The 10,797-nt window shown below is 36.8% G+C and overlaps 1 pseudogene across 1 annotated transcript; it reads left to right on the plus strand.

The window, feature by feature from the left end:
* The first annotated feature begins 6,977 nt into the window (after positions 1–6,977).
* Positions 6,978–8,934, plus strand: LOC147523663 (tryptophan aminotransferase-related protein 2-like; annotated as a pseudogene). The gene is made up of 4 exons (XR_015196739.1): positions 6,978–7,121; positions 7,452–7,755; positions 7,840–8,119; positions 8,260–8,934. The product of XR_015196739.1 is annotated as a tryptophan aminotransferase-related protein 2-like (transcript).
* Positions 8,935–10,797: the final 1,863 nt, after the last annotated feature.

Here is a 10,797-nt window from a genome sequence, read left to right on the forward strand (position 1 = left end):
GGTTATGCATTAGGGAAGACCACCATGGCTCACAAGTGGGACTATTGTAACCTATTATAAATTTGATTAAGTTCCTTTTTGAGTTGTAAGAGCATGTTTAGGAGAGAAACAAAAAAAACACCAAATTTTTTAACCAAACCAAACACCAAACGAAAAAAACACCAACCAACTTCAGGAGAAACATCAAATATTCGACATCAAATGACGTGATTTTGGATAAATCGCGTCATATAGCCCACACAGCTTTCTCAAAACCGCGCCACTGAAGCCCATCTTAAAAGCCCAAACCCACGCGGTTTTCTAGAAACCGCGCGATGTGTCTCACATCAACTTTCTTTTTTTTCTCTGTTCAAATCTCTCACGTGGTTTTGCGAAAATCGCGTGATTGAAGCCCACACTCTAGCCCAAGCCCACGTGGTGTTCAAAAAAACGCGCCACAAGGGAGATTTGATACAGCACCAAAGCTGAAACCAAATTTTGGCCGATTTGGTGTTTGGTTTGGTGTTTTTTTTGTATTTTCATCAACATGTGTCTCTCCTGAAGATGAAAAAACACCAAATTATTGGAAATTTGGTAAAATTTGGTGTTTGATACTAGGATAGTATCTCACGTAAAGATGCTCTAAAACCACTGGATTCTAAGGCCTGTAATATTGAGCTTAGACAAAAAGAAGAGTAAACATGTTACTGCCCTTCTTATACAACATTGTATGTTCTTCATTCTAATAAATTCCTTGCTTACCTAGCAAAAAGAACAACCAAGTCTCCAATCTAGGACAATAACTAAAAATAAATTAAAAGATCACAGTATAGGTATCAAAGAAAAAATCTAAACCAGAAGTTGCATAAAGAGTTTTGTTGTTCAAACTTCAAACACACGACACTGAAATAGATAACTATGAAATGGTAAGTCATGGAGTTGAAACTATGTTAATTGACTATTTTCTTGCCAAATATAGTTAACAATTTACAAAATTTGCCTAATTGTAGACCGTTCATTTTCACCATTTTTTATATTATATTTGGCAAGTTTAGAAATTTTTTATTTTTTTGATTATTTGTGACAATGTTTAAAATAGTTAGAAAATCATATCTACAAAAAATTAGTCTAATCCAAAACTTAGAAATGCCCTAAGGGCATCTCCAATGGAGGGTGTAAATTGTTTAAAGTGTAAAATTTACACTCTAAATATAAAAACATGTTTCCAATGGGGGGTGTAAATCCCAGGTGTTAAGCTAATAGTTAATAAAGGTGGTGGGAAATTCCCCATCCGGCTATTAGTTAATAAACATTTCGGGCGTCACTTGAAGTAATGACCCAATTAAAAAGAAATTCGGACGTCACCTAAACTCACGTCTGTTTTATTTTTTTTAGAATTGTAACGTTTGCAACGGGTAAAGACTGTCATTTATTGGTTGGGCCAGTTTTAATAAACTACGGACATTACTCAAAGTGGCGTGCATTTTATTTCTTTTTTTAGTTAAACCACTTGCGACGGACTTTGACCGTCATTTTTTCTCAATTTTTTAATTTTACACACTCTTAAACTTTGTTGCATTGGATACCATTTTGGATGTTGAAACCATTAATGTGAAAGAGGGGTCATAAAATCTTAGTGATACCTATGTGGCACTTATGTAGAGGTGTATATATATACTCTCCATTGGAGATGCCCTGACGATTTTGAGTTTGTTTACATAGATAAGATGTCCCTAGAACCCCTCCTACTGTAAATTAGCGTGAGTTTGTTCATGGGCTTTGTAATGCTGGGCCTATGTTTCTAAAACGGGCCTCCATGAAGGTACTTCGGCCCAAAACATTTACAACTTCTGGGCTAGGTAACATGGTCACACGTTGACTCGTAGTAGCAGGACATTTGGAGCATGTGAGGTGGACATGGTTAACCTGATATGTCTCCTTTGCAGGGAATCACAACTGATTCAAACTGTTAGTTGCAGTTTCTGTTTGTGGGTTACATGTATTAACCTTAAATTCGTGTATTTGTTTATCAAACATTGACCATATATATATATTGTTGTCATGTGAGTTGTGATTCAGTTTAGGATAATATTGTAATTTGATTTTAGAGATGTGATCGTATTTTAAGAGTAATGATGTGCAAAAAGGAAGTACGGTTTTATATTTATGTGCTCTAAAATGAATTTCTACTTCGATGTAGTGTTTGTGTCCATCAAAAGCTAGCGTCATACTTTTCCAGTTACTAGTACGTTGAAAAAAATTTGTACTAACCAAATGGATACTTACCATGTATTAATCCAAGAAAAGTTTATAACATCATTTTCTTGAATTCCTATATGATCTATTGCTACTTCATCTATGCGAGATAATTCAATCCATTGCAATTGTATATGTCACTATTCAACTATATAGAAGTATACAATGGTGCTTTCGAAGTCAAATTCATCATGTACATATATGATAATAACTAACTAGTAAACTAGCTACCTTATCAATTGGATTATTTGTTATATATTAATCATTGAAACCATCATGGCCTTGTCGTTTATTTGTCTTTCTATTCTATTTGATCATCTTAGTTTACTAATGGATTGTTATGTGGAAACAGAAGTCCATCATGAGCAAGCACGTGCTTGCATGAGATTGAGTGATCATAGTAATTTTAGCCCCAACATACGCACTTACTCGCTTCAACTAGGGAAAATGAGATTACAGACTAGCTTATTGGACTAAGCCTAATGCTTATACCTTATCAAAAAACAAAACCAAAAACCAAAAAACAAAAATCGTAATGCTTATGGCTCCAGAACAAATACTGAAACAGAGCGTGTTCTATCTTTGGTATTAAGTTATAGCACCAACGCACGATACCAAAAGGTCACACTAAGAAATAGGTTTTGCCTAATAAATCACGATTTCAGTATTTTATCCTAATTATTGTAGGAGACAGACTCGTAGTGTTTTATTTTTACTTAATGATTGTGAGAAAACAATGAAGGCTTGACGAAATACCGCAAATTGTATGCATTTCAGTCTGTTCAACAATTAAAGAACCAAAAGTGGAAAGAAGGAATATGTCATAATGAAAAACTATGTATCGATTTGGCGGATTATTCTAACTGATCTGCGACCATAATTTGATACAGGTGCTACTTGTTAGGAATATACAACTTAATTGTATTTACTCTTTACCAATTACCAAACTATACAAACCTTTTGTCTTGTAAGTGTCTTGTACTTCTTAATTAAATCCGAGCCTAGTGTAGATACACTATGTCCTTAAGACAGATTTTCCCCCTCACGGTGCTTGAAGGTTGATGGGAAACTATCTCTCAAGATAGAACGGATTTCCTTCTATAGAAAGCTAGCACTTCAATTCTATAGACTCAGCGAACACAACATAGTATTTGACTAAGAACAGAGGGAGAAGAGAAAGATCAGAACTCTGTGTGATCTGGTGTATTTTTCTCTCCAAATTCATCCACTATTTATAGGTGAGTGGTGCCTTTTCGAAACAACACACGGTGACTCTTGGGAAAAAGTAAGCAACTCTTTGAAAAGTCACATGTTTGAAAGGACACACCATTTTCGCATATAACCTTTGTTTGAACCGGTTACCTATTTCGAAAAGTTGCACCTTTTCGGCATGATGATACAATCGTTTCAAACCAAAGGTGCACATTTCGAAAGGTCGCACCTTTTCGCATAATGCAATTTTTCAAACAAATGCATCATTTTGAAAAGGTTTTTCTCACATTCACATTTGTTTCAAGAAAAACCCATTTCATCTTAAGTGGGGTAACTTGGGAGACAAACTACTCATTCATATTTAAATGGATTTGAGCAAATCATTTTTCTAACAATCCCCCACATGAATGAAAATTTGGCTTCTTCTATCATAAACATCCGATTTACGTTCTTTTACAAATGAAAAGATACCGCGACGTCGAGTCAAGTAGCATGGGAGGCCTTGAACTTGCCTTAGTGAAAGACGATCGGTTTAATTGGACGATCGGTAGACTTCAATTAATGTCCTTGAACTCGGCCGTTTGTATAAACCTAGACAATCATCTTCACGCCAGCATCCGCCTCGAATCTTGTTGGTTCTCACGTTTGTGTTCATTTTGGCCTTGAACACTTCTTGGTTTCAGATAGTGCTTTTGAGACATTTGTCTTTAAAATTCTCATAGAAGCGGCCCCACTTCGCACTAACATAGGTGATTTTTATAAAGAATATCCTGCAATACTCCACTTGGATAACATAATTTTCCAAGATATAGTAAATCATTAAAAGCTTGACTTATCCTGGTTCTCGCAGCAGATATGCACTGTCTTATATAGGAATGGGTTAGAGTATAATATTACTCCCTAGTGCTAACTGAGTCACAAACATAATTCAGTTGGCCCATTGAACCTAGATCTTGGGATCTCCAGTCAACTAGGTTGGTTTTTCCATTATGATGACTCTTGGTTGATTATCTCAAAAGCTTTAAGCCCATTCCCCTTGATAATCTTTCTACTTGCTCTCTTGTTAAACCTTTTGTAAGCGGATCCGAATGTTATCTTTTGACCTTACATAGTTGATTGAGATAACTCCATTTGAGAGCAATTGTCTAATCGGTATTATGTCTACGGCGTATATGTCGAGACTTCCGTTATACATGCTACTCGTTCTCTACTAATAGCAGATTAGGTCATCCGCAGTGTATACACACTTCTTTGGCACGCAGTTTAGCCCAGTTTGGAATATCCTCTAAGAAATTTCGAAGCCACTCTGCTTCTTCTCCAGCCTTGTCCAATGCTATGAATTCTGATTCCATAGTGGACCTTATATGCACGTTTGCTTTGAGGATTTCTAAGAAATTTATGCATCTCTCCTAGAGTAAAACACCACATTTGATGTCTTTTGAGTAATGCTTCAACAAATTTCCAATTTTGAATTAATTAATTCAAGGAGATTCATAATTCCCCATATTTTCCCAATTTCTCATGACAAAGTCAATAAATTGGAAAACCATTTAGATATATGTTTAGCAAGTGAGGTGTCTTGTTAAAGAATGTCACATATCATTCATATAGTGTCGAAACACTTCTAAGACCTCAATTTTGCTTACAAGTATGCTTACAGAACAATATCTTAAACAATCTTCTTTATTGGCACTCTTTGGCGCAATAGTAAAACACATACATCTTACAAATAATACAATATTTTTAGAACCCTTTTAGCACTAGCCATTCCTAACATCTGGAATGAAGCAAGGATTCTCGGAATCTTGGATCATAATTCCCTCCAAGTGTGGCATTACCACCACCTTGTTTGCTTTCAAGAAGTCCATTCCAAGAATGACTTGAAAATGGTCTAAGTGAGCTACCATCAGGTCTACCTTTCCTCGCCCGGTTATTGCATCTTAATGTCAACTTCCAAAGCGAAGTCTTTTCACCGGTTCGGCTTCTTGGTTCAAGCCTCTCATAGAGCCCGTACATTCTGCTAGTTTCAATCCAATAGCCTGCATTATACATACTCGAGATTAACGTTATGAGTTGAACCAAGTATCTACCATTGCTAGTATACACCGTAGTTATTGAGTTCCACTTCTACGAACATAAAGGTCGATCATCGGGGACCAAAATGTTCATACCATTCAACGAACTAGTAGGTCTAACAAATGAAATAGGAGCGGCATGAATAGGAGAACACGGTGGTGTTGTCATTTCTATTCTAAAATATAAGCACACCTTCGTTATTTCCTTAAACCAAAAAGAAAAAGAAAACAAAACAAATTACGTTTCGGTAAAGAAGAAGAAAAAAAGAAATCTGTCTTAAGTTGTTAGGAATATACAACTTAATTGTACTTACTCTTTACCAATTACCAAACTATACAAACCTTTTGTCTTGTAAAGTGTCTTGTACTTCTTAATTAAATCCGAGCCTAGTGTAGATACACTATGTCCTTAAGACAAATTTTCCCCTCACGCGTTTGCTTGAAGGTTGATGGGAAACTATCTCCCAAGATAGAGCGGATTTCCTTCATAGAAAGCTAGCACTTCAATTCTATAGACTCAAATAAACCTGACATAGTATTTGACTAAAAGCGAGGGAGAAGAGAAAGATCGAACTCGTGTGATGCGGTGTATTTTTCTCTCCAAATTCATCCACTATTTATAGGTGAGTGGTGCCTTTTCGAAACAACACAAATGACTCTTGGGAAAAAGTAAGCAACTCTTTGAAAAGTCACATGTTTGAAAGGACACACCATTTCGGCATATAGACCTTTTTTGAACCGGTGCCTATTTGAAAGGTTGCACCTTTTCGGCATGATGACCGCTTGTTTGAAACCGGTGCACATTTCGAAAAGTCGCACCTTTTCTCGCATAATGCACTGTTTCAAACAAATGCATCATTTTGAAAAGGTTTTTCTCACATTACGTCTTGTTTGAAAAACCCATTTCATCTTAAGTGGGGTAACTTGGGGAGACAAACTACTCATTCATATTTAAATGGATTTGAGCAAATCATTTTTCTAACACTACTTGCCACAATGAAAACTATGTAACAGTCGATTAAAATTTGAGATTACCGGTGCCATCCAGTTTCACCCATCGGCGATATCTTGGACAAAGCATGTTTTTGTTCCCATGAAATGAAATCGTACAAATATGATAGTCCCTTCCTTCATCAATTCGATACCTATTCTGTCTGATTCAACTTTTTATTATCTTATTTTTTTTGGGTGGAAATAACAAGCATTTGAAGTATATGTCACCAATTAATCGAAATTAATCAATTTCTGTCCTAAAACGTGCTAGAAATTTTCTTAAATTACCTTTCCAAAATAAGGTTGTCAATAATGAGGTACCTAAACTTAACCAAAAGAACTTAGATTAGGAATTATCCAATTCATTTCTTCTAAAACTATGAATCTAACCAACATTGTTTTCTCTGTTTTGTCTATATATACGAGACACCATCCAAGCATTGTTGTGCAGTGCAACAACAGTTGAATTCTAAAGTTGTAAGTGAGCAAGAAAACAAAGATGTGTGGTTTAAAGCAAGAACATGCCAGTCAACGTTCTTCTTCTTTGGAAGCAAAAGAGAATGTCACAAAGAAACACTCTTCCGATTCTGTTATCAATCTTGACCAGTAGGTGAATTGAAGATACATCTTTTTCATGGTTTCTATCTATTGGTTCTCTGTTATGCGTATCCATGTGCCATGCATAATGTTGATCTATATTACATACACTTTTGATACCATGTCACAAATTTATTTATTTTGATTTTTTTATTTCTTGTATGGAAATTGAGATTTAAAGGGAAAACAATGTTGCTTTTTTGAAGTATGATTATGACTATACATATATACTCGATTAACATACTGAATAGGCCCATACTAGAACTTTTTTTTCTTTATTTCTTTTTGTTTTTTGGATGTTGATTAACATAGTGGAATTGGCCTGGGCTAAATTTACAGTGGAGATCCAACAATGTTCGAAGAGTACTGGCAAAAGATGGGAGACAAGTGCACCATCACGATCAGCGGGTATCAATCTTTAAGCTATTTCTCTGATGTCAAAAACTTCTGCTGGTTTCTAGAGCCAGAGTTTGCTGAAGAGATCAAAAGGTTGCACAAATTGGTTGGCAATGCAGTTACTGATGATCGCTATCTAATTGTGGGAACCGGTTCAACTCAACTTTTTCAAGCGGCACTTTATGCTCACTCATCCCCTGATGCCCATAAGCCCATCAATGTGGTGTCTGCTGTCCCATACTACTCAGTAAGTCTCATTGATTTTAGCCATCGATGAAAAACTTCGCCTAATATCTGTACTGATCGATGGTGCTTTCCTGGTTGATTATAGTGTTATCCAACAGTGGCTGATTACTTGAAATCGGGCCTATATAAATGGGCTGGTGATGCTTCGACATATGATAAGGACGAGCCATACATTGAGGTTGTGACTTCACCAAACAATCCTGATGGCCGTCTTAGAGAACCTGTTGTAAATCGCAGTGACGGATTCGTGGTCCATGATTTGGCGTACTACTGGCCGCAGTACACGGCAATCACTTCACCAACTGATCATGACCTGATGCTTTTACAGTCTCCAAAAGCACCGGTCATGCAGGATCTCGAATAGGGTAAGCACGCCTCATGTACCTAATCAAAATAAAAGTACACAAGGTGTAGTTTATAAATTCAGTGCATACTTGATAGCTTAAAATTTGGTTGGCGACTTGTTCTATTTTCAGGTGGGCTAATGTTGTTTGTTCTATTTCAGGTGGGCTATTGTCAAGGACAAAAATGTGGCTGAAAAGATGAGAAAGTATATTGAAATCAGTACTATTGGAGTGTCTAAGGAATCTCAGCTGCGAGCAGCAAAAATTCTTAGAGCTGTGTCAGATAGTTGCCAAGATTTGTCGGATGAGAGTTTTTCAACTATGGACGCCGTCGCATGACTGAAAGATGGGAGCGCCTTACATCAGTCATCAAACTGAATGGCCTATTTAGCCTTCCAGAGTACTCAACCGAAATTTGTAACTTCTCAGGAGTGCCTACTAAGACACATCCTGCTTTTGCTTGGTTGCAATCCAAAGGAATGATTGAAGACTCTGAAAACTTTCTCAAGGGCCATAAGATCCTTACAAAGGAGTGGAAAACATTGTGGTGTGAGCACCAAATATGTTAGGGTCAGCATGCTGGACCGAGAGGGTACATTTGATCTTCTTTTAGAGAGGCTCTCAAATCTCTAATCAATAGGATCTGGAGATGAATAGTTATCTAGGGAACACACTAGACAGTTGTCTAGCTTGCTAGAAATTTAACTTAGTGTTACTATATATTGCAATCTCCACACAAAGGTTATTTCACTGTGTGCTCTGTGATGGGGCATTGATTAAATTATTCCATAGTACTGATCATTGTTTTTCAATGATAATGAATAACTATCAATTCATCTGTCTGGCTATTTTTATGCATTTGTAGCTTACGAACATGATATTTGTGCAATAGGGTAAGCCCATTATTTCCAATTTGATGAAGAGTTTTGCTTTGGGCATTTTCATCAGCAAAGAGTTTTGATAATCACCACCATTTGCTAAGAGCGATTGGAAAGAAATTAAAGGACACATACAGGGTGATAATATAGAAATAGTAAAGCAAAAATTATATAGGTTCCACGACATCGATCAACAGAATAGCTTGTTGTCAGTTAGTCTAATGTCGAAGAGCAAGTCCAATGGGGGCTATATGGGCTGCTAAAGGCAGATATAGCACCCCAACCACAAAAATGTCATTCTAATGGGGCTGCTAAAAGAGTCTTAAATTTGGAATGAGTCAAAAACCCAGCCAAAGTTAAAACCTTTGCTAGCAGCTGTTCTAATAAGTTCGGGAGACGGACATCATAGTTTCTGCCGTTCGTGTGTTAAATTTTGATGGACGGCAGAAACTATGATGTCCGTCCAAAAAAAATTTAACTTAAATTACAAAATAATAGACGGACGGCAGAAACTATGCCATCCGTATCATTTAGTACTTCGAAACAGAAAACGCGATTGGATTGGTTTTTTGATTTTGGAGTGCCAAATTTGGCTGGGCAAAGCTAAAAGGCCTATGTGGCACCTTTTAGCAGCCCAATTTAGCAGCTCTCCATTGGTCTTGCTCTAATACAAACAATAGTTAGATGTGACTGATCTAATGACCAAAAGTTTTGAGTCAACAGTTTTAGATATACGCTACAATGGATCCTTGCTACGGTCGCCCACAGACCTATTCTAGGTCAAAATCAAGACAGATACAAGCACCAGAGTTGATATTAAAACCAAAGCCCATATTATGTTTGGTTGTGTGATTGCAGGAAACAAGATGCTTCCGTACTTTATGACAACATCACTCTGACGGACTAATATACACAGCCAATATATATTATACATGTGTCCAGCACAATTCATCAACGAATTATACCAATACCTCAGCCAGGTCAATTATACTAAAGTCTCTCATATCAAGACCTCAGCTAGGTCGATTGTACCAAGACCTCAACCAGGTCGTTCATATTAAGACCTCAGCCAGGTTGTTTATACCAAGACCTCAGCCAGGTCTTGTAACGCTCAAAGATGGAAAGGCAGTCGTTACAATAATTCTGTAATAGCAGTCATGCACTTTATTGCATCCGCATTTAAGCTTATTCAAGAGCCACATTGACCAAAGGTCACAAGCTATAAATTAGGTGGGGGATCACCTCCATTCTCCATCTTCTCCACTCTCCAAGAGCAGTGGCGGAGCTAGGGGGACCAGGATACACCCTGGCGCACCCTCACTTTCTCAAAAAAAAATAAAAAACTATTCATCCTATTTTCTTGTAACTAAAACCCAAGCAAATAGGAAAAGAGAAAAACCAAAAAGGAAACCAAACCCACCCAAAAACAGTTACCCACTATTGGCTATTAAATCGTTGAGTATTCACCAAGTAATCGGCGCCGAGTAATCGGTGAGTACTCGCTGCTTAGCCGACTCGACTAACAATTTAATCCCCGATCACAATCGGGCTAGAAAACTCCTCGAGTACTCAGCCGATTAGCCGAGTAATTGTGTTCACGATTTCTACTATATCAATGTTAAACATTGAACTTCGACATTTTGCCGATTCGACCAACTCTCGATTCTCAGTAAAGTTCTACACTTTAATCATATTTATTTCGGTTGATTGAGTGTTTTAATTGTTTATTGATTGATTGGGTTCTTAATTGGTTTCATTATGTTGGTATTTCATAGTTAAATATATTTAATAAGTATTTGTAAAGAAATATAGTGTTATTAA

This window comes from Coptis chinensis, chromosome 1 (assembly GCF_015680905.1).
Source record: "Coptis chinensis isolate HL-2020 chromosome 1, ASM1568090v1, whole genome shotgun sequence".
NCBI classification, from domain to species: Eukaryota; Viridiplantae; Streptophyta; class Magnoliopsida; order Ranunculales; family Ranunculaceae; genus Coptis; species Coptis chinensis.